General features: G+C 39.0%; 1 long non-coding RNA gene across 1 annotated transcript in view; it reads left to right on the forward strand.

The window, feature by feature from the left end:
* Positions 1-22,313, forward strand: part of LOC125614104 — a 118,045-nt gene extending 95,732 nt beyond the window's left edge. The window contains exon 2 of the long non-coding RNA XR_007344740.1: positions 21,481-22,313. This is a non-coding gene — a long non-coding RNA (uncharacterized LOC125614104). The remainder of the gene's footprint in view (positions 1-21,480) is intronic.
* Positions 22,314-23,382: the final 1,069 nt, after the last annotated feature.

The following is a 23,382-nucleotide window of genomic DNA, read 5'->3' on the forward strand; positions in this document are numbered from 1 at the left end:
TTTTTTTTTTTTTTTTTTTTTTGTACCAGGGATTGAACCCACGGGTCTTTTACCACTAAGCTACACCCCTAGCACTTTTTATTTCCTATTTTGAGATAGGATCTTGATATATTGCTTAGGGCCTTGCTAAGTTGCTGAGGCTGGTCTTGAACTTGTGATCCTCCAGTGCAGGAGTTTTAAAATGTGATATAGTCCCATTTGTTTATTTTGCTTTTGTTGCCTATACTTTTGGTGTCAGATCCAAGAAATCATTGTCAAATTCAACTCCATGAAGTATTTCTCCAATTGTTTTCTAGTTTTATAGTTTGGGTCATATGTTTAGATCTTTAATCCATTGAGTTCATTTTTATATAGTGTAAAATAAGGGTCCAACTTCATTCTTTTACATGTGGATATGAAGCCTTCCTGATACCATGTGTTGAAGACACTAGTCTTTCCCCATTGAATTCTCATGACATCCTTGTTAAAGATCATTTGACTATATATGCATGAATTTATTTGGGGGCTCTCTATTCAATTTCACTTTCCTGTATGTCTGTACAGATGCTAGTACCACTGTTTTGATTATTTTAGCTTGATAATATGTTTCAAAATCAGAAAGTGTGAGTCATCCAATTTCTCATATTTCTTAAATTTTTTGGTTATTTGGAGTTACCTGAGGATTTTAGAATTTTTTCTATTTCTATTTTCTTTTTCTATTAAAAAACCATTGAGGTTTTGATAGGGATTGCACTGAATCTGGAGATTGATTTGAGTAGTATTGTAGTATTGATGTTTTAAAATATTAAGTGTTCCAATCCATATCTTTTCAATTATTTGTGTCTTCTTTAGTTTTCTTAAAAATATTTTCAGTTATAGATGGACACAATACCTTTATTTATTTTTATGTGGTGCTGAAGATTGAACCCAGTGCCTCAAGTGTGTGAGGCAAGCACTCTTCCACTGAGCCACAATCCCAAACCCCTCTTCTTTAGTTTTGTTCATCAGTGTTTTGTATTTCTCAGTGTACAAGTCTTTAACCTCCTTGGATAGGTTTATTCCAAAGTATTTTTTTTTTCAGAACATTCATTGTTAGTGTATAGACATGCAACTAGTTTTTTTTTTAACCCTGAAAACTTGCTAAATTCATTTGTTACTTATAAGAGACTTTTTTTTCTTGGTATATGTAATTGTTAGTGTTTGGGGTACAATTTTTTTTAAAAAAACACCATCAATATATGATTAAAATAGTGAATCTCTAAATAGCTCTTGTGAAAGTAAGTTAAAACTTCACTAGGGAGAAGTTTGTCCAGATTCTAGTAACCTCAGGATTCATGGCATCATCTATTTTCCCCTTTGAGATAAAAAATGTATCAATTGTATAATAGTTACCATTGTCCATTATATAATGGAAGGAAGTGGGCAGATTTTGTTAGTTAAGTCTTTTATAATATTCATGTATGTGACATTTTTGTTTTCAATGACATTTCTATTCCCTTACCCTTATTTTTGATAACCATAAAATCGCGGCTTCTGGAGAATTCTGATTACAGTGAGTAGACTGTACATGGTGTTTCAGTCTCACAATTACAAAATTCACACAAAATATCATTGCAAAGTGACAATCTCTGTTTCAACAGATTCTTTGCCTAGAAATATTCTTCAGCTTGGAAATTGTTAGCATTTGAGGAGGTAAATGCACATGTGAAATAACAAAAGGCATTCTTTATCTTGCTACAATTTGAGAGAATTACTTTTACTTTGAAATAATATTCTGAGATATTGATTCTCAATCTTTTGGGAATTGTGGCAACGTTATTGAGTTACTTTTAAACAAACTCTTCTGAATTTATCACAGTTCTTCAGTTGCCAATATCAGAATCCACTCTCACTAGGGTAAAGGTTTTATTCCAAATATTAGAAAGTTCGCAGGGAGTGCCAGAGAGCCAAACTTGGAAGCTGCACCAACTAGGCACAGTACAGTTAGAGAGGTACGCAAATCTTCCAACCTCTTTACGATGCTGTTCCTGAGGAACCTCCCTGCCTGAGTACTTACGGCCCTAGATACACTACTCAGCTCTGAGTCCCTAGCTCTTAAATCCATTTATTATTTTTTAAAATAAATGAATTTGGATTTGAAAACTTCATAATAGTCTTTGATATATAATGGGCCAATAAATTTCCTTAATGATTTATTCATTTTGAATGCAGGACTTCTCTTACTTGCAACCCAAATTATCCTAATTGTTAGGCATCCTTACCCCTATGAGTATATGTGGTAAGATCCAGAGTTGAGCCATACCCTAACACCACCTCCTGGAATTTTTATAGGCAGAGAGTAATGATAAGGATATCCTCAAAGGAACTGTGCTGAGAGTTGATGAGATAAACATAGGTTTGCCTTATAGATTAGTGCCAGGCATCCCTAAACTGGTTTGAGTTTGAAGCTGGTTTTGACCACACCTACGTAGAAGCTGCCCTGATGTGCTGCTCTGAAGGAAATAAAGGCTCAAGACTAGAACCAAAACTGCCAAAAGAAAAGTTGAAGAATTAAAAATTGCCTTAAAGCTGATCCAAAAACAAATCAGGGTATCCCTTCCAGAGAAAAAAATGGCTGCACATGCTATTAATTTTCTCTGTGTTTATTCAAGTAGTTATAGAAATTATCAATTTTGTAATTTAAAACACAAGTACCACATTCATCTGTTAATTTGACTATGGAAACATGAAATCTAACAGCATTTACCACCTTGGAAAGAAGTAGACTACAAATTTCAGACTTCCAAGTCATGCATTTGTGCCCTATGATGTGTTCATGGAAATCAAGTTTGGGTTAACAATAGTTTAGTTATACATCTATGGTGTTTGCAAAATTTCTCCCTCATCAAAGACTTGCTGGTCAATCAATTAATATATCTTTGTAGGGGAGTACCTGGTACCTCGTAACACACTACTCCAGTAAGTGATGGAATCTGCTATCATGTGACCAAACAGCACTTATTTCTACTGGGATCAGATATGACTGTCTTTCATCTGCTTTTCCAGAGTACAGAGAATGAATTGATTGAGATGAAACTATGGAGGCACATTGCCTAGTTCTTCTTCTAAGAAAGAACTTTCCATGCAGCTGTTAGTGCAGTTAGCTAGCAGGGTACAGTGGTGCATGCCTGTAATCCCAACCACTTGGGAGGTTGAAGCAGGAGGATTGCAAGTTTGAGGCTAGCTTGGGCAACTTAGTGAGACCCTGTCTCAAAAAAAGGGGGGATGCTAGGAATGTAGTGTCTCTGGGTTCAATCCCCGGTACCAGCACTAAAAAAAAAAGAGTGTGGTTAGATATCACCACCTTCTTCATTCAATGACTGGGCATGGTGGGGGGACTAGGGCCTGAAATCTCTGCCTAATGAAGGGCTCCTGTCATGGGCAGTCCTTGCTCCAATGCTCCCCTTGGAATTGGTTGAGACTTTGTCAGAGTGGTATCAAGGTCTGAAGCTCTTCCTGACAAATTCTGCTTTCCACAGCTCCAGCCACATTTCCTTTTACAGGTGTAAGAAGTGGCTTTATGGTCTGTAAATTTTCCCCGCCTGGTCTAGATTCTTCCCGTTTTATTTTTCACAAATGTCACTCTCTCCAGCTAGATCTCTTGCACTCCTGTCTCATACCCTACTTCCTCAAGGTCCCTACTGACAAAAATCTGCATTATCCATTTTCTCTGTTTCTAGGAAAAAATTATTGATATTGCTTTTTTCATCTCCTCACATCATGATAGAAAACTGAATTTTTCTCTATTCTTTAAAACCTCACTATTCCTTTATCCTTCCATTTCAAAGAGTGCAGACGTCTGGGTTCGCTGCTTTTCTCTGTATCTCAGGTGGTATACAGTGGAGCACAATGACTTACCTTGGATTTTCATGTGAAATAATATGGGATACTTCTTTGGCAAGATACCACACTGAAAAAAAGTCATTGTTCAGTCAGTAAACATGGCCCACCTGGGCCATTATCCACACTTAGAGTCACAGAATTATACAACCAGAGAGAGCTGAGAACTTTTTTTTTATTTAGCAGTTTTTACTTTCTTTACTTTAGTCAGAGCCCATAATGAAAGTCATGGACCCTCTTCATTCAAATTTCAGTTCAGTCATGTTCAGAGCACCATCCACGGACTACAGGTTAGAAAGCTGCATTTTAGCCAAACCAAATCCTTATTTTCAAGAGAAGGAACAGAAAACTAACAAGATGAGATGATTGGTTCATGATCTTCCAACTCTTGGCTCAGTATGGAGGAGTAGGATGGGGAGGGAGAAGATCTACCCATTTGCCAAGCAGGGTTGAAATAAAAAGATGGTGTTGATGGGCACAGATAATGCTGGACTTCCTTTGCTAATTTGTCATTGGAAAGATGATATTTACCTTCTCTCCCCTGCCTTAACCTGACCCTAACTCTGGAATATTGGACAAATCATACAGCCTTTCTGGCTTCAGTAGGCTCACTTTAAAAACTCTTAGTGGGGGCTGGGGTTGTGGCTCAGTGGTAGAGCGCTCGCCTAAACATGTGAGGCCCTGGGTTTGATCCTCAGCACCACATATAAATAAATAAAATAAAGGTATTGTGTCCACCTACAACTAAAAAATATATATTAAAAAAAACTCTGATTTTTACTCTCACTTATTGTTTATCGTTCTAATTTATTTATTTAAAAAAGAAAGAAAAGGTAAAATGGTCAGTCAAGATAGCAGTTAAAGGAAGGCCCTTGAGCGCCATGCTGATGGTTGGGAAAGCTGTTTCCCTACAATACTGGGATGAAAGGATGGTTCTATAATATTATTTGGTGGCTCTTTAAAAAGCACACTATTAAAAGTGTAAATATACTAAATGTAGAGAAAAGTTGTTTATTGGTTCCATGTTATAGGACTCCCCTATAAGTTTTCTTTAAAAGGAGCCATTTATGATTCCTCTATCAGTGCATTTATAACATGATTCCATATGCAAAATCTCTATGTCCACAGTTTCTCAGTAACAAACCTATTGCGTAAACGACAATCTACTTGTAATCTTCTTATACTTACTAAGCAAGGCTGAGTAGCCTCAAGGTCATTCAGACTAGTTTTTGGCTTCTATGTGAAGACAGCCCCAAGCTATTTAAGGAATATCTGGCTGCTGGAGAGCTTGGAGCCAAATTTGCAGCTCATCACCAGCAAGTGTGTGTTTTAAGATGCCTACTTCACTCCTGGCTCCTTCAAACTCTTCTATTCTTAATTTTTCCTTTATTTCTTTTAAATGTACTTATTAACATAAAAGTCTTCACCTTTATGTATTCAAAAAACTCTCAAAAATCTGCCATACATTGCTTTTGGTACAATTGGGATATAAATAAATAGGGACTAAATAATTTGTGAGGGAAGGGGAGGGGAGGGGAGGGGGGATAGTAGAGGATAGGAAAGGCAGCAGAACACAACAGATACTAGTATGGCAATATGTAAATCAATGGATGTGTAACTGATGTGATTCTGCAATCTGTATATGGGGTAAAAATGGGAGTTCATAACCCACTTGAATCAAAGTGTGAAATATGATATGTTAAGAACTATGTAATGTTTTGAACAACCAACAATAAAAAATTAAAAAAAAAATAAAAAATAAAAAAATAAAAAAATAAAACTCTTAGGGGATTGAGCATGAACCAAATAAACTATCATTATTGTTGACCCTCTGTATCTGCAGGTTCTGTGTGGGTGGATTCAACCATCTGTGGGAAGAAAATATGTTTTAAAAATTGTGTCTGTATGTCTGTAATCCCAGTGATTTGGGAGGCTGAGGCAGGAGGATCTGAAGTTTGAGGTCAGCCTGGGCAACTTAGCGAGATGCAAAATAAATAAAAAGGGTTGGGAATGTAGCTCAGTGGTAGAGCACCCCTGACTTTAATCCCCAGTACCACAAAAATTGCACCTGTAGCAAACATGTACAGACTATTTTCTTGTGATTATCCCCTAAACAATAAAGTATAACAACTATTTACATAGAATTTACATTATATTATGTATTATAGGTAATCTAGAGATGATTTAAAGTATTCAGGAAGATGTGTATAGGTTATATGCAAATGCTATGTCATTTCTATAAGGAATTTGAGCATCCTCAGATGTTGATACCCTGGCAGTATGGGGTCCTAGATTCCATCACTTGTAGGATGCACAGCTATGGAACTGCTGTTAAGCACTTCATGTGTACTATCTGACAACCATATTATGAGGAAGATACTTTCATTAGCTTGATTTTATGGATGAGAAAACTGGACCTAAAGTAGTTTATAACCTTACCGAAGGGGGTAAAAATCAGAACTTTCATTTGAGTGGAAAAGCACTAGCTAACTCTGGGGCACTTGCTCTGAAGCCCTGCATTTCCATCTTTACAGAAAATTCTAGCTTTAATATTCTATTATTCTGTGATTCAACCTTGATACTTCAGTGGGAATTGAGTGCCCTGTGTGTTCCTGGAAGACCTATAATTGCCCACTGAACTGCACTCTTTCTGGTCTTGGCCCAGTGTGGTATAATGACACTTGTCCCTGTTTAACAGGGAAGAGTGTGAGGATTAACAAGGTAATGATTGGTAAGTGTTTTGAATCTATTTAATAAAAGTCTGGTCTTGTGGGATTCCACATGGGAAAAGAATGATTTTTTAATTGGAGTGAGAAACTGATGAGCACTCAATACTAAGAAGCGTTTTGTTTTTAGATGGCAGTCTCTTAAACCAAGAGCTATCATTTTGTTTAAATGATTTCCAACCTGAATAAACACTAGAACAAGTGAGTCTCAAAATCAGTTAGTCAACCAGAAGGCAAACATTTCTGTAACCAGGAGATAGTGGAGCTTTACAACCTTTAAACAATATAATCTGAGAGTACTCCCTGCTATCTTACCAACTGGCAGCATAAAATAGGTGGGTTTTAATCATTGTGCTGTGATAGTTGGAACAGCCAGCTGATAGGAAGCTTAAATCTAGTTTATTCCTGAGGAAGAAATAAGCTTAGAACCATGTGGTGTGTTTATTTTATTTATATGTTTTCAAATGGATTGCAAGGGATTTAGAATTCAAATGCTCTAAACACCACATTCAAGTAGTACCCTCTTCTAAAAATGATATGCTAAGCCCACTGGAAGATACAAACAAGGCCCATGGAAGAGAAGTCAAGTGCAGGAGCCTGGCTTCCAGTAGTTCAGGGCTCAAAGAGCCAAGAACATGTACTTCAGGCTGGATCTTGGTCTATTAATTCTGATGTCATCCCTCCCTAGAGCATTTATTGCTGCAGACATTTTGATATTCTCCATGCCCTCATCTCTAGTCTCTCTTGCCTTCTCTCTCAAGGCAACTTGAACTTGCCCTAATAATCATATCCATAATTTTTCACAATTATTTGTTACCTTCCACCTCTCCCACCACATCATCAACTCCACATAATAGACCCAATACTTAATGCAGAGTCAAAGTGCTCAATAAATATTTGTGGATTTGTGTGACCTTGTGGGGAATGGGGAGGAATGGGTGAGAGTAGGAATGGGTGAAAAGTTTTTCATCTTTCTGATCTCTTCATAAAAAAATGTATGTTAACCAGTTAGATTTTGATTTTAGAAATCTGTGCTACAGGAGTCTTCCCGGGTTCTGGAGTTGATCTGAGAGAGTTCAGAAACATCCCCAGTGGTCCCTGCCTCTTTTAAAAATCAACATTACACTCCTTGGCATGGAGGAAATCTTCAGCACAACTAGAAAGTCTGTAAAGTTTGTCTTCCCAAGATCATAGATATAGTATAGTGGTAAAACAGTGGGATTTAGAGTCAGAAAGGTGTCAGTTCAAATCTTAGTCCCACTATTTATTTACTGGCTGTGATTTTAGGATTTATGTGGCAGTCTTGAAAGTGTGCCACACAAAACTTCTGTTTCCAGGGTGTGATTGAGGGCTGGCCCAGGCTGGGGCCACCAGTGCATGTTTGCTCAGGCCATGCTGCTCATGGGTTGTTCCCAGCTGATGTCTGAGCACAGCCAGGGTACTAACAGGGCTAAGAGATGCAGGATTCTTCCAGTGGACAACTTTGGCTTGAGGCCAGACCAAGGATTTCTTAGAGCTGGGTTGCAGCCCAAGACTCTTTCTTCCCAATCCTATTTCCTCTATTCTCCACAAGGATCAGACTGGCATCTGATATCAGATGGCATTACCATCTGGAGGTGTACCCTTCCTTCCCTTGCTCCTCCCTCTGAGCCCTTCAGGGACATCTCTTACACATCTAATCCCTTCTTGGCCTGTGCTTCATGGAGGACCTCATGAATTAACACAGCTAGTTATCTTACCTTTCTATGACTCAGTTTCCTCATCTGTTAAATGGAGCTAATATTACCTACCTTTAGGGTTACAGTGAGGATGAAATGTAAATAAGTTCATAAAACTGTCTGGTGCCCTACCATACACAAACTATTATTAGTTCTCAGATTTTTGCCTCCATGTTGCCCACTCCTGCTCCTTCCCACTGACATTCTGTCTGTTTTGAAGTATTTTTTGTAGCTGTTGTCTTCAGTACCAAGGTATCAATTGTTCCATTTGCCTGAATTAATACACTAATGACAGCACTGTTTTAATGTGGATCCTCTGAGCAATGACTCATAAGCCATTCTCATGATGAAGCAACTAAAGTAAATCTGGAAATGGTGACCTATCTTCAACACCCTCCTAACTCCCCTTTCTGCCTCTTTTTCTGTTCATCTCCCCTTAGTGATGGAAGGAATAGAAATAGCCTTCAGCTGTCTCTTTGCTGCCTCTAATAAAAACCCATTGTCAGTGGGGATATGTCATTTGGGGCAGCCTTGTGTTTTACTCTGTATCTAGCTGCCTAGTTTTCTTAATCATAGAACAGGCCTGCCCTGGGTAGCTAGAGAGTGGACAGGTGAGACTACCAGCCCCAGTGACTCTGGCTGCCTCTCCACCCTGCTCTGGAACTCCCTTTGAAGAACTCCATTCCCAAATGACAGTCCCTCCCTTGTATACTGGGTACAAAGTGCTACTCCTTGCACCAGCGCAGTTGACCAATTGAGTGGGGCTTATTTATCTCTTCAAACACAAATATTAGAACATAGTACATGCAAGGACCTGTTTGGTAGACAGATGGCTTTAGCATAAGCAGGTTGTGGGCAAAGTCCAGATGCTGGAGACTTTCAAACTGTCTTCTTTACTGCTCAGACCTCTCTGGGTTGGCCTACTGCAACTCACAAATAGACTGATCCCTTAGGACACACCTGGTATTAAATTAACTTGACTTCTGAACTAGGGATAAACTGGGTGTTTAGTTTAATTCCTAAGCAAATTGAACTTTCTGAACCTTTTAGAACCACTCTGAGAACCCTTAGTCCCCCTTTCTGTTGCAATGTTAGATGTTGAGCCCCAAACAACATCTTACAAAAACCACTTTTCTGTGTCTATCAATAGCACAGGAGATCCTTCACAATGGGATGGTCCCAAAAAGTACAGAAGAGGCTACCTGGGATGTTTTTCTGACTTTGATTACATACTATTTCCAAGGCCTTCAGGACCCTCATGCATCAGTTCACTGGTATAAGTTAAAAGTTCAAAATGAAAGAATAATAAGATAGATGACAAATGCTGCTTATTGTAAAAATTCAAACCATCAATAAGCCCAGATGGCAGGTACTGTGGATGCCATCCATAAACCTTGGCCATCATCATTCCCATGAATGCCAATAATACCCTCCTCTAAGCCCCTGACTCCCAGTCTGAGAACTTTCTTGGGCTTGCCCAAGCACAGGGAATAATGGGAAGTAAATGCCTCAGGAGTGGTTCTTGGTTTATGATGGCAGAAGCTGGTATGTGACTGACTCTTTTCCTTTTCTGAAGGGTGAGAAAATTCTAAGGTAATCTACACCAGTTTTTAGTTACCCTAGTTGCCCACAGTGAAAACCTCATCACTAACATGTTCTATACTAATTTTCTTCCCTATCTGTTTCATATTCCCACTTCCCTGCCAGTACTTCCTGGGTGCAACTCTTAATTAAAACTATTTGCCCTCAAATCTTTGTCTCCAGGACTGCTTCTCTGGGAATTGCCCATATGAGAACAATGACCATCAGAGAATGTAATCGTCTTTGAAAAAAGTCTTCCTATTGCTCAAAGCAACAAACTCCATTTTTTGTGTGTGCCTTCATTTTAGTGTATGCCTTTCATTATATGAATAATTTATTTATAAAAGACATCCTATCGTTAACCAATATATTAAGGTTATACCTTGGGTAAGCTAAATATTTCCATATTTCCAACAGGTACATGAATGATTTAAAATTCTTTGAGAAACTTTTTTCCATATATGAATAGATGGTCATTTGTTTTTGTTCTTTGCTTTTTTATTCTGTAAAGGTTTTATTAGAAGGTACTCAGTCCTTTCCAGCTACTTGCCTGATGGTGGCCAGGACATTTGCTCAGCTACTCTTGCTTCCTGTTGGTATGAATGTGGGTCCTCATCCTTTTCTTGATAAATGTGACAGTCCATTTATCCTTGGAGACCTTACACAGCTTCATGGTGCACTACTTGTATGAGGCAAAGCCACAACCTCTCAGATCAAGCTCTGTGTGAATTTGGTGTGCTTGGGGAGGCAGCAGCAAATGCGGCTTCCTCATGTGCTTGGTCACTTTATGGTTCTTTTTGAAGCTTATGGTTATGTGGTAGCATGGAGCCATGGCTGCTGTGGTGGAAGGGCAGATTGTCATTATTTTGACTTAACTGTGGTAGACAAGGAATGTTCTGGAAGGAGGAGAAATGCCACATTTGTTGGTGTTGTCAAAAGGAAAAAACTCACATTTTTTGATTGTTTGCTTATTCTTGCTTTTTCAACACTTCTTTGTAGGATTGTTCAAAGTCACTGTTGCTTTTGGTGAGGATTGGTTTCATTGTAACTGTATACCAGAATCTGTAAGCACGCTTTAACCAGGCAGAAGAAAAAAAGCAAATGATGAGTCTTTTCTTCTCAGTGGAGGAATTCCTGTCTTCAAGATAACTTCAGTATTGTTCTTGTCTGTGACTGTCTGGCCTACAAATAGGGAAAGAGGACAGCATCAATCTCAGTATTACCTACTAAATGAGATTCCTTAGAACTAATTAAATACAACAGAAGTCACCATCTTTTCTTCCCTCGCACCAGGGGACTATCTTGACCACCCCTTAAGATATGCATTTTCTTGCATGCAATACCATTCCTTCAAGAGTCTTCCTGCCCTGCTCCCACCTTCCTGAACCTGACCAACCTCTCCAGAACACTCTGTTACAGTCAGCCCAGCCTCTTCCTCCTCTAGCCTTTTGTTTATTTGTTCCCAATTCTGATGTGTATCTTCCTGCCCCATTTTCACTCATGTTTTGTTCATCCTTCCTTTCCCAAGAGCCTCCTTTAAGCTATTCCTGACCAGAATGATCTCACCCTGCTTTAAATCCTTGGAACACGCTTAGCCCTCACCACACTTACTTACTTGTCTCTGTAGCTGAGCTCTAATAACTGACTACAGGCCAGAGCTACTTGAGCACAGAGAAGACAGAAAGATAATTGGAGGTGACCTGGTTTTTATTAGGTGTCACCAGGTCCTGTGTCACAAAACCAGCCCATGGGCCTGAGGAGCCTCTTGAATTCTTACCATAGACAAAGCTTTTCAGCTCTCCCAGATCTGCTTCCTCTGGTGACAGGCTAGGGAATGTAAACCTTAGTTTGTAGCACAGAGGCAGTAAGGAAGCCTTGGAGAAATGACTCCAATTTCTAGCTGAGAGAATAGAACTGTGTCAGGCTCAGAGTGAGTTAGCCCCTGTCTCTCATGCATTACAACTTCTGTTCTGACTTCCCAGGCTGAATCAACACATTCATAATAAGACTTTTTTTTTCCCAAAGAAGCCCACATTTATTAAGATATATCTCACATATCATATAATTCACCCATTAAGAGTATATTCACCCACTTAGTATATTCACTGAATTAGTCAGTTTTACATGTCAACATGCTTAGGTTATAGTCCCATGTGATTAAATTCAACACTCATCTAGGTGTTGCTGTGAAGGTATTGTGTAGAAGTGATCAAAGTCCATAATCAATTGACTTTAAGTATAGGAGATTATCCTGGATTATCAGGGAGGGCCTGATCCAATCAGGTGGAAGGGTTTAAGAGCTGATGTTTCCTAGAAGAAGAAATCCTTTGTGTAGACTGCAGGTTCAGCTCATGCTCAAGAGGTCTAGCCTGTCCTTTCTGACAGCCTGCCCTATGGATTTCATACTTGCCTCACCAGTTCCACAATTGCATAAGATAATTCCTGGAAACAAATATCTTTATTTCTTCTGCTAACTATATTTCTTTGGTTGAGCCTGACTGATATAAACCCACTTTTAAATTATAAAAACAAAATTCCATTTTCTATAGCAGTCTGTTTTTGTTTCTTATGAGCTCTTGCAGCCATCTCTCTCTTTGCCATGTGTTCTTAGGGTATTTCTATTTCCCTTCATATCCCAAGGACTAAGTACTGGATTGAATATTTTTTGGTACCAGGCATTGAACCACTGAGCCACATCCCCAGTCCTTTTAAAATATTTTATTTAGAGACACAGTCTCACTGAGTTTCTTAGGGCCTTGCTAAATTGCTGAGGCTGGCTTTGAACTCACAATCCTCCTGCATTAGTCTCCCGAGTTGCTGGGATTACAGACATATACCACTACGCCTGGCCTGGATTGAATCTTACTGTAAGTAGGTGAGATCAAAGAAGTTTTTTATTACTACCAGAACAATTTGCTGGAAGTCTATTCTCAATTTTTCATATTATATTTTTTATTAGAATGTAAATTCCACAGGAGTTAGAATCTTTGTTCTGCTTATTGAACTATATTAAGATCCCAGAACTGTGCTTGACACATAGTAGATATTTGTTCATTTGTGGGTTTTTTTGTCCTCTCCCAAACTCATGTTGAAATTTAATTGCTATTGTAACAATATTAAAAGGTGGGGCTTTAAGAAGTAACTAGTTCATAAGGATTCTGCCCTCTTGAATGGATTATGCTGTTATCATGAGAGTGGATTCCTTGTGAAAGGACAAGTTTGGCCTTCTTCCCCCGTGCCACCTTCTTGCCTTCTGCAAAGGGTGATACAAGAAGTCCCTCCCTAGATGTTAGCCCTTTAATCTTGAACTTCTGAGTCTCCAGAACTGTGAGAAATAAATTTCTGTTCATAATAAATTACCTAGTCTGTGGAATTCTGTTATAGCAGCACAAAGTAGACTGAGACAATATTCAATAAATATTTGTTGAATGAATAGATGACTATAGTAATTTTGTAGATTGCTTGAAAGGAGGAGAGGATCTCCTTTTACGTCTTCTATAAGAGCCTAACAGTGCTGGATATATAGAAGATGTTTCTGTTAGATTTCAAAAATGGCCACAATTCTTCCCTTCTTGTAAGAGCTACAGTCCACTTTATTCCTTAAGTTTGGGATCAGCTATGTGAATTGCTTTGGTCAATAGGACATGAGTAAATGTGATCCAAACAGAGACTTTAAAAATGCTTGAATATTGAAGTTTGGGCTTGGGATTTGGGACCACCAGGTAAATAAGACTGAGGTAGCCTACCAGAGGGCAAAAGGCTACATGAAAAAGACTAAGGCATTTCATCCAATAACACCAGACTTGGGAATGAGGTCATCTTAGATCATCCAACCACCTACCAACCTGCAAACTGAACACAAGATGCATGAGCCAACCCAGATTAGATGATCTGCCCAAACTACCCACCAAATCATTAATAAAATAAAATGTTTGCAGTTTTAAGCCACTAAATTGAGACCATTTGTTACATGGCAATAGAGAACTAATATAGTGCCTAATTAATCTTCAAGGTCAGATAAAGAAAGATATGACATCTCATTTCTCAATTACTTTGTGTCTGCTATATGCCAGGCTTTGAGATTGGCTTCAAAAGGACAGAGTTTAAAAGATGTGGTTCTATAATCCTCATTAGATGTGACACCAAAAGCATAAGCAACTCTAGAAAAATTAAACTGGGTTTCATCAAAATTAAAAATTTTGCCAGGTACAGAGGTACACTCCTGTAATCCCAATGGTTTGGGAGGTAGAGGCATTGCAAGTTCAAGGCCAGACTAGGAAACTTAGCAAGACCCTGTCTCAAAGTTAAAAATAAAAAGGCTTTGTAGGTAGCTTAGTGCTAAAGCACCACTGGGTACACCCTGGTATAATTTTTTTAAACTTTGGGGCCAGGGGTTATAACTCAGTAGTATAATGCTTGCCTAGCATGCACAACAAAGTAGAAAGGGCTGGGGATGTAGCTTCAGCACTGGAAGTAAATAAATAAATATATTTTTTTGTGCTTCAAAAAATACCATCAAAAATGTAAAATACAGGGGCTGGGGCTATAGCTCAATGGAAGAGCTCTTGCCTTGCATGAGTAAGGCACTGGGTTCCATCCTCAGCAACACATAAAAATAAATAAATAAATAAAGATATTGTGTCCATCTACAACTAAAAAACTATTTTTAGAAAGTGTAAAATACAATCCACAGATGGGTAAAACTATTTATAAATCATATAAGGCATTTGCATCCAGAATATATAAAGAACGCTTACAGCTCAATAATAAAAAGATAAATAACCCAACTAAAAATTGGGAAAAGAATCTGAATAAATATTTCTTCAAAGAAGATACAGAAATAGCCAATAAGCATATGAAAAGATGCTCAATATCATTGGTTATCAGGGAAATGCAAATCAAAACAGCATGAGAACTTGAGGACTGCAGTTAATAATGTTTATTGGGTTGTAGAAATTACAGAGTAGATTTTAGGTGTTTTTCACATACACACACACACACACAGAAGTAAATATGACTATGTGATGGTGAATTTGGTTTACTATACTAATAACTTCATTATATACACATATGTTAAAATATCATGTTGTAGACTTTAAATAAGACAATAAAATAAGCATGTATAAAAAAGAAGAAAAAGTATGATTCTAAATAAACCCACAAAGTGACATCACTCAGCACCTACTAGGATGTCTATAATAAAAAGAAAGGACAAACAGTGACAAGTATTAATGAGGATGTGGAGAAATTGGAGACTTCATACACTGCAGTGGGCCAGATGTAAAATGGTACCTCTGCTTTGAAAAGCAATCTGGCTGTTCCTCAAAAGGCTATAGTTACTGTATGATCCAGTGATTTCACTCCTAGGTATATACCTAGGAGAAATGAAAACATACATCCTCACAAAAATTTGTACATGAAGGTTTATACCAACATTATTCATAATAGCCCCAGAGTGGAAACAACCCAAATGTCTATCAACTGATGAGTGGACAAGGAAACTGGAGTACATTGATACAATGGGATATTATTTGACACTAAAAATGATACCTGCTACAATGTGAATGACCTTGAAAACATTATACTGAGGAAAAGATTCCAGACACACAAAAGCATACTGTATGATTCCATTTATAGAAAATGTCCCAAAGAGGCTATTGTATAAAGACATACAGACAGTAGTTTAGTAGGTGAGGGGAGTGACTGCTAATGAGCATGAGGTTTCTCTTTGGAGTGATGATAATATCCTAAAGTTGGATTTTGGTGATGGTTGTGCAACTCTGTGACTATTCTGAAAAACACTGAATTGTACCTTTAAAGTAGGTAAATTGTATGATATGTGAATTATAACTCAATAAAGCTGTTTTTACAAAGTTCAGCCTCTTGTCCAAGGGCAAACAATTATTAGTAAATAGCTGAGGTCCTATCTGCACACTCTCTTTCTGTTTGACTTTCTTATCTCAACTATGCCTAATATTGTTATTTATTTTAGAACAGTCCAGTGACTCAGGAGGCTAAGGAGGTTCACAAATTTGAGGCTAGCCTCAGCAACTTAGTGAGGCCCTAAGCAACCTAGTGAGACCCTGTCTCAAAATAAAAAAAATAAAAAGGGCTGGGGATATGCTCAGTGGTTAAGGACCCCTGGATTTAATTCCTGGTATCAAACCAAACCAAACAAAACATCAGTGTGCCCCAGCTACTTGGGTGACTGAGGGTGGGAGGATCATTTGAACCCATGAGTTCAAGACCACCCTACATGATATATTAAACTCTGCCCCCAAAAAAAGTGTGTAGAGGAAAATACATAGGAATATATAATATGTATCACAGAACAATGTTTTATAATCTGCTTTTTAAACTTTAAAATGGATTGTAAGCACTTTTCTGTGTCATGGCATGGTCCTTAACAACATACAAATTTTAATAGTTTCCTAATATTCCATTGCATGGCTGAACATTAATTTATTTAACCAAGTTTTTTTTTTATCTGAATGGACTAACATGGGGCTATTAACAAACTCACTGCTATAAAGAAGCTAGTGATTTTTTTTTAAATGTTTTAACATCACCTGAGGCCATTTTTCAGTGATCAATGTAGGGTCTCTCATTCCAAATACTTTTTACTAAAGCACAATGTACATATATCAGAGTGCACATATGGTAAGTGGACACATTTTCATAAACCACACACATGTAACCAGCACTCAACTCCAGAAACAACATGACTGATACTTCAGAAGCCCCCTTTGTGCCCTCCCCCCCACACTTGCCAGGTCTTTTTTTCTTTTTCAATTGAATATCAGCTGGCAATATATCAAATTGGTAAAGCCAACACTCTATTTTGGAGCAGCCAATAAGGACCTCACAGGTGCCACTTAATTTGTATTGCTGTCTCTCTGTTCTCTGTGCTTCAGCTCTCCCATATTCAATGCTCTAATATCTGGTAACCTTAACCTTTACATGAGTGTCAACTCTACCATTTGTCTAGTAGTTTTGGTAACTGAGTAGGTAGCAGAAGAGGGCTGCCCTGGGTAAGGGTCTGACCAGGTATGTCGTACCCTATCCCTGCTCACACACATGGTGGAAGGTGGTAAGGAGGGCCTGCCTAAGTAGTTGGGAACAAGAGTCAGGTGTCCTAAACTCTTGAATCCCAAACTTGGTGGCATATTGAAATCTGTGGGGAACCGGAACTGTAATGATGCCTGGGATTCACCTCCAGAGATTCTGATTGAATTGGCCTGAGGTATGGCATGAAACATAAGATTTTTTTAAATACCCAAGGGATTCCATTGTGCAGTCAAGGCGAGAACCATTGCTTTCAATTCAGATTCTCCTTGGCTTTTGTGGGTGTTCTGCTCAGTGTCAACATTAGCTGAGGATTAAATGCCATGTCTCATTGACTCCATAATATTTGTGTAACTCATGCCAACTTTTTCTTGGCTTTCCTTAGAGGGCCTTTGCAACACTGTTCTGTCAACATCCCAGTCTCTCCTTAGATTAAGTTGACAATCTCTAAGATGATTGTGGATAGAGTGGGCCATTTAGCTTGAGTGGGAATTAAGATGATTTCAAACAATATCGAGTTGTAAAAACTAGTTCTTAAGCATATTTGTTGTGCTTTTCTATCTCTCTTGCAGTCTCTGTATCTTGACAAAATAGTGTGCTTACTGGAAGCAATGATAGTTTCAGATGTATAAATTACATGAGAGATTTGCAAAGCCATCATGTGTGACCCATCAAATTGTTCCCTGGCTGTTTCCTGCAGAGGATACAAGCCTTTGCTAGAGCAGGGGTGGGGGTGGTCTCTCAAACTGGGGCCCAGACAGCAGAGTTGAAAGATGATTAAAGGTTTCTTTTACAAGTTACCTTCAAGAAGGAGAAGGAAATGTCTGATTTTGAGGACAAATAAATGGGTTGAACAGAAATCAGACACTTAAATTAGAAAAGGAAGAGAAAGGAGTTTGAGCAGAAGAAAGAAGAGAGAAAAGTCTGGGATAAACTGGCATTTCCAGGGTATCCATGGTGTGAAGCCATTGCCCAGTAAAGAGAATGACCAGCTAGCTTACCTGGTAGGGCTGTTGGCAAGTATAAGCAGAGCCTCCTAGGCACTGAGGCACAGGAAACACAGGCAAGTGTCTTCTGTGTTAGACAGGAAAACAAACAATGAAGGCAGAGGCACAGATAAGACAACACCTCCTGACTCCCTGGAAAGTGTCAGGCTCCCCTCAGTGACACTATTCAAAACATTCACATGAGAAGGCTGATGCATGGGCTGGAATTCTCAGGAACCCCATCTTTTCCTTAGGAGTGTTGGTGGATATTGGCTAGGAGGTCTGCTCCAACAGAGCTTGGAGTTGATGATACATTTTCCCACGTGATTTCAAAGCAGTGGTGGGTTCTGTCTTATATTTATACAACCAACAGAAAGAACCTATTTTAGAGAAAACAGGCAAAGAAGGGAGCTGAGGGTAGCAATTTTGTAGCCTGCTCTGTAATTTAGTCTGATATTCTCTGCTGAAGGAGAAAATAGTCCCTGTGTTAACACACAGTGGAGGATGAGAAAAGGAAGGATCAAGCAATGTGATCCCTATTCCCAGAATTCTCAATTATTTGGTAGGGAGGAAAAACTTTTTATCATCATAGAAAGACACTGGTTATTTGTGGAAGAGACAGATGCACAGATTCAGATAAAAATAGATGGATGGATGGATGGATGGATGGATAAGTAGAATGGTGAGCAGTACAATAATAGGATGACAGGAAATAAGAGTATTGGCTAAGAGCATGGGCTTTGAAGCCAGAGTGTGCTTGGGATTGAGTAGCCACTGCCACTGACTAGTAAGTAAGTAACTTTGGGAAGGTTATGCAACCTTTCTATGCCTTGGTTCCCTCATCTGTAAAATGGGTTAAAATAATACATACCTGGCACAAAGTAAGACAAGAAAAGCTGGCTTTTTTTGTTACAGTATTATCATTAGTATAACTTCCCAGGATATTACACCAGTATAGATGAGAACTCTCTATTCCAACCTGACTTTATAAAACATATAATTCCCCAGGCCAGGGGAAGTGGCTTGGCCTGAGTTTTAACTGATCAATAAGAATTAATATGAGAGGAGAGAGCCAGTATTTCCTTTCTAGGTAGAGGAGAGGAGTCTGTAAGTGAGATGTGTGGAAGAGAAGTTTTTAAGTGATTTGCATTTTTTGACTCACAATTGTTTCCATGTTTGAAAAATTTGCAGCATATTTGAAGCATATATGGAAGCCACAATTTTTTTCAGTATACCAAAAATAACCTCAGTAAGGAGGTTCAAAAACATCTTATGATGTCTGCAAGTCTCCCCAAGGGTCTAGAGACCACAGTGTGTAAATTTATTAGTCTGTGTTCTGTTGCTATTATCAATATACCTGAGACTGGGTATTTTTTTTAATAAGGAGATTTGTTTAGTTCATACGTTTTGAAGGTGTGAGAGCCTCTGCTCAGTTCTAGTTATGGAGCTCCTGACTATATCACAATGTGGTGGATAGCATCATGGTGGGAGAGAATGTGAGAGGGAGAGATCACAAAGTGAGACAGGAAGGCTGATAGAGATTCAGTGGCCAGGCTAGTCTTTTACAACAATCTGTTTTCCCCAGAACTACCTTACTCCATGACAGCAGCATTAATCCCTTCCAAGGGTAGTATTCTCAAGGAACTAAGTACCTTCAGCAGGCACCGCCTCTTAAAGTTTCCACCTTCTCAACACCACCACTTTGGGAACCAAGTTTCTAACACAAGAATATTTGAGAGGCACATTGTAGCAAAAATCATTGCTGATATCTGCTGTATCTTGGGCCCAGGCCTTGTTTCCCTTCAGCAATGTTATATAGATGGAGATTCACTAAAGGTTTTCAAAAAGGGGAACCATGATAGAAATAATTATTCTGCACCTATTTCAATTTCTTTTCAGTGTGCCATTATGGATAGAAGTCTAGAGGAACAGAAAAACTAATACAGACTCCCTTGCAGCTGTGTAATTTAAGGTCCACTAATCAGATGCAGTCATTGGAGACATTCAGAATCCATTTACTTAAGTGGTGAAAGAGGAATGGTGGGATGATTCTGTTTTGCAGATGTAGGTTACAGTAGGTCTGGGGTGACTCTGAAGTCAGTGGTTCCAGTGGTAGCTTTCTGATCCCCAGATTATGTCAGAGGCAGCAATACTGGAGCCAACTGCTGAGAGGACACCTTCCTGATTTGCCCACATAACTCTTTCCTGAGGGTGATGGCTTGCTGTCAGGAGAACCTAGTTAGTACATGTCTGGTGTCTGCTGTATTCTAGACCCAAGTCCTACTGGCTTGCCTTCAACAGTGCAATGCAGTGCAGGGGCCAGCCCCTCTTTCCTTGTCACCTCCACCCCCACCCCACCTGTAGCCCTCCATTGCAGTCATCTGAACCACTAAACTAAATCACACAGCTGGAGTCTTAGTTGTTTTTGTTCCAGAAGGCATCTGGTTTTCTTATACCCCTTCCCCACCCTCTCCCCACTGTGTAAATCTGACCATTCCTCTGCCTTTAAGCTTTATGTTTGTTTAGCTTGAAGGCAATTTACCTCCCCAGACACCTTGCCACAAAGTGGTGCCACTTTCAGGGGGTGGAGCAGTGTAATTTTCTGGTGGGGATGCTACTACAGCTGGACAAATTATCTAGGTAAACTAACTGAAATGGAGAAGTTATGAAGGAAGCAGATGGAAACAAGAGTTAGGAGATGTTGACTGAAGTAGAAAGAATAATTTTTCAGGATCCTGAACCAAACACTTATAGACAAGAGAGATACAGAGTAGACTGCAGCACTGGCCTGGGGTGGAATAGCCTTTAGACCTGGGCAGAGAGTTTGAAGCATATATGGAAGCCATAATTTTTTTCAGCATACCAAAAATTATCTCAGTAAGGGGTGGGGGACAGTTTCTTCCAGTCCTAGACAGATTTTCCATGTGCAGTGTATGGACTGTGTCTTGCATATGGATACCTGGCAGAGGGAACCCAGCAGGAGCTAAAATCCAGCCTTTGCCCCACTTGCCAAGCTATGAATCCCAGCACGGCACTACATACTCCTGGAGGAAGGAGCACTTTTAAAAGTCCTCACTAAGGACAAGCAGGGACAGGCTTAGTTTCAGGTGATTGGATAGAGAGGAAAGACCCAAAAGCAGCCAGTTTCAAAGCTTCCTGACACCCAGAAGGGTGTGCCTTCCCCCACCCTTCAAACTACCAAAGGCACAGATGTGTGCAGAGCTGTTGGCCCAGCCCTCCCCAGCTCTGCATGAGACAGCAGTTTGACCTTTTATTACAAAACCGCACAGAATGAGCAAGATGGCATTGGCTCTGTTATTGCTTCCTCTGCCAAGAGTTTTCATGCCATAAACTGCACGTAACAAACTATGCAATTATTCCTTGGACTTTGAAAATTGCTTAGGAAAGAATACTTCATCTAAGAGAGGATGTGGGAAGATGAGGGGTGGAGAGGAAAACAGGAGGAGACAAAGTCCTCTGGGAACACAAACCGCCAGTTTCTCTTCTGGAGTGACTAACTGCATTTGTCTTTTGTTCTTTGTCCAGGGAACGTGTCCAACAAGTATAAGACTGGATCAGGTGGTTCATAGAAATGCTTTGAAGCCACCAGGCCTTTCTGCTGTAACAGGAGCCCGGGCTGTGTTTTCTACTGTCCTCAACCACATCCACGAAGAACAAATAACAAGTCAGACCCAATGAAGTCCTTTGGACACTGAGGCTCCCACCCTGCTGTTAACCTAGGTACAACTTCCAGGAAGGGAGTGTACCAAAGAAGCCTGTATTGGCAGCATGGGCACAGCCTCTGTATCAGGGTAAGAACAATGAACATACACGAAAGAGAAGATGGTTGGTAGAAAATCAGCTTTAAAGAATTTTGAACATAAATGTAAATCATCAAAACTACCCAAGAAGAAAAAGACTAAAGCAAATGTATGAAATATGATATGTCAAGAGCTTTGCATTGTTTTGAACAACTAACAATAAAAAGAAAAAGAAAAAGACTAAAGCAAACTAAAACCCATACCTAGGCCTGTTCCTGCCATCTGTAGCAGATGCTTTGGTGCCCCACTCACAGCCCTCAGCAGGTACCATTTTCGTGTGTACTTACCCACCCTCCAGCAGTCAGCAACTACTACTCTTTGCCTTGAGACTGTCTGTGGACACCAGAGTAGCCCTCAAGCAGTGCACTTGCTTCTCACATGGGGCTCTATCTTGTCACCTGGAGTTTCCCAACACCATTAAGCTGCGCTTGACCAGGATGCTAACTTGTCTGACAACACATCCTTAAGTGGCTTCCTTCTATTATCTTCTTTGTCTCACTTTTCCACTGTTCCTATGATGTTTCCTGGAATCTCCCAAATAAACTATTTGTACTGGAATCCTTACATCAGCTCTTATTTTTTGTGTAACCCAAACCATCTCATCCTTCAACATGTATCCATTTTATTAAAATATTCTCTCTTAATAAATAAATGAAAATAAATAAATAAATAAATAAATAAATAAATAAATAATATTCTCTCTTCCCTTGTTGAACAGGTTTAGTTTTCCTTGAAATCATTCATTTTGAAAGCCAATGCAAAGTCAGGGTGGCCTCTTGTCATCCAAACATGTTTGCTACAAGGCATATTATCCAAGTTATAAAAATCCTTTTGTGTTTGTAAAGTACTTTTCCAATTCTTTGATAGATTGGAATTTATTGTATTAGGTATTTGATCTGGTCTCTGAATCAAAACCGGGTCTTAGCAGGTTTGGCAGGCTTTCACTTGGTAAATGTAATTTTTGATGAGTTTTATCAGTTGGGTCACATTTTAAATAGATTAGAGGAATTTAGAATTTGAACTCTCCTGTGAATCATTTTGTAAAACAAGTCAACATTTATGAATTTTCACATACTTTGTTTTCTTAAAGTGAACTATACCCACCTTGATATTTCCTTGTTAAATCTCACATTTGAATAAAATGTCACCTGTAAATTCTTCCCTTTTTAAATGCTATTTTTACTAGTGCCAGTTAGCCTTTACCAAGGATCTATACAAAACTATCTGAAGTAAAATATTGATGGTTATACAGCCTATGGGAAATTACTTTTGTTTCCAAACATCACCTCAGGACTACAACAATATTTCTTTTTTGTGTCATTAATTTGTTGAGGGAGGCTGGATAGATCACTCTGACTCTGCATTCTTCAGTTTTTCTCCAGCATATTGAACAATAAATTAATATTTGAAGTTATATGAAGCAAAGAAAGAATGGACTATATTCCTTTCTTAGAAATAAAGTATTAGAACTTATTTCAATATAAAAGCTATGTAGCCTGGCATAATGGTACATGCCTGTAATCCCAGCAGCTTGGGAGGCTGAGACAGGAGGATTACAAGGTAAAGGCTAGCCTCAGCAACTTAGTGAGCAATTTAGTAAAACCCTGTGTCAACATTAAAAATAAAA

The sequence above is a fragment of the Marmota marmota genome, unplaced genomic scaffold, assembly GCF_001458135.2.
Source record: "Marmota marmota marmota unplaced genomic scaffold, marMar, whole genome shotgun sequence".
Taxonomy (NCBI): Eukaryota; Metazoa; Chordata; class Mammalia; order Rodentia; family Sciuridae; genus Marmota; species Marmota marmota.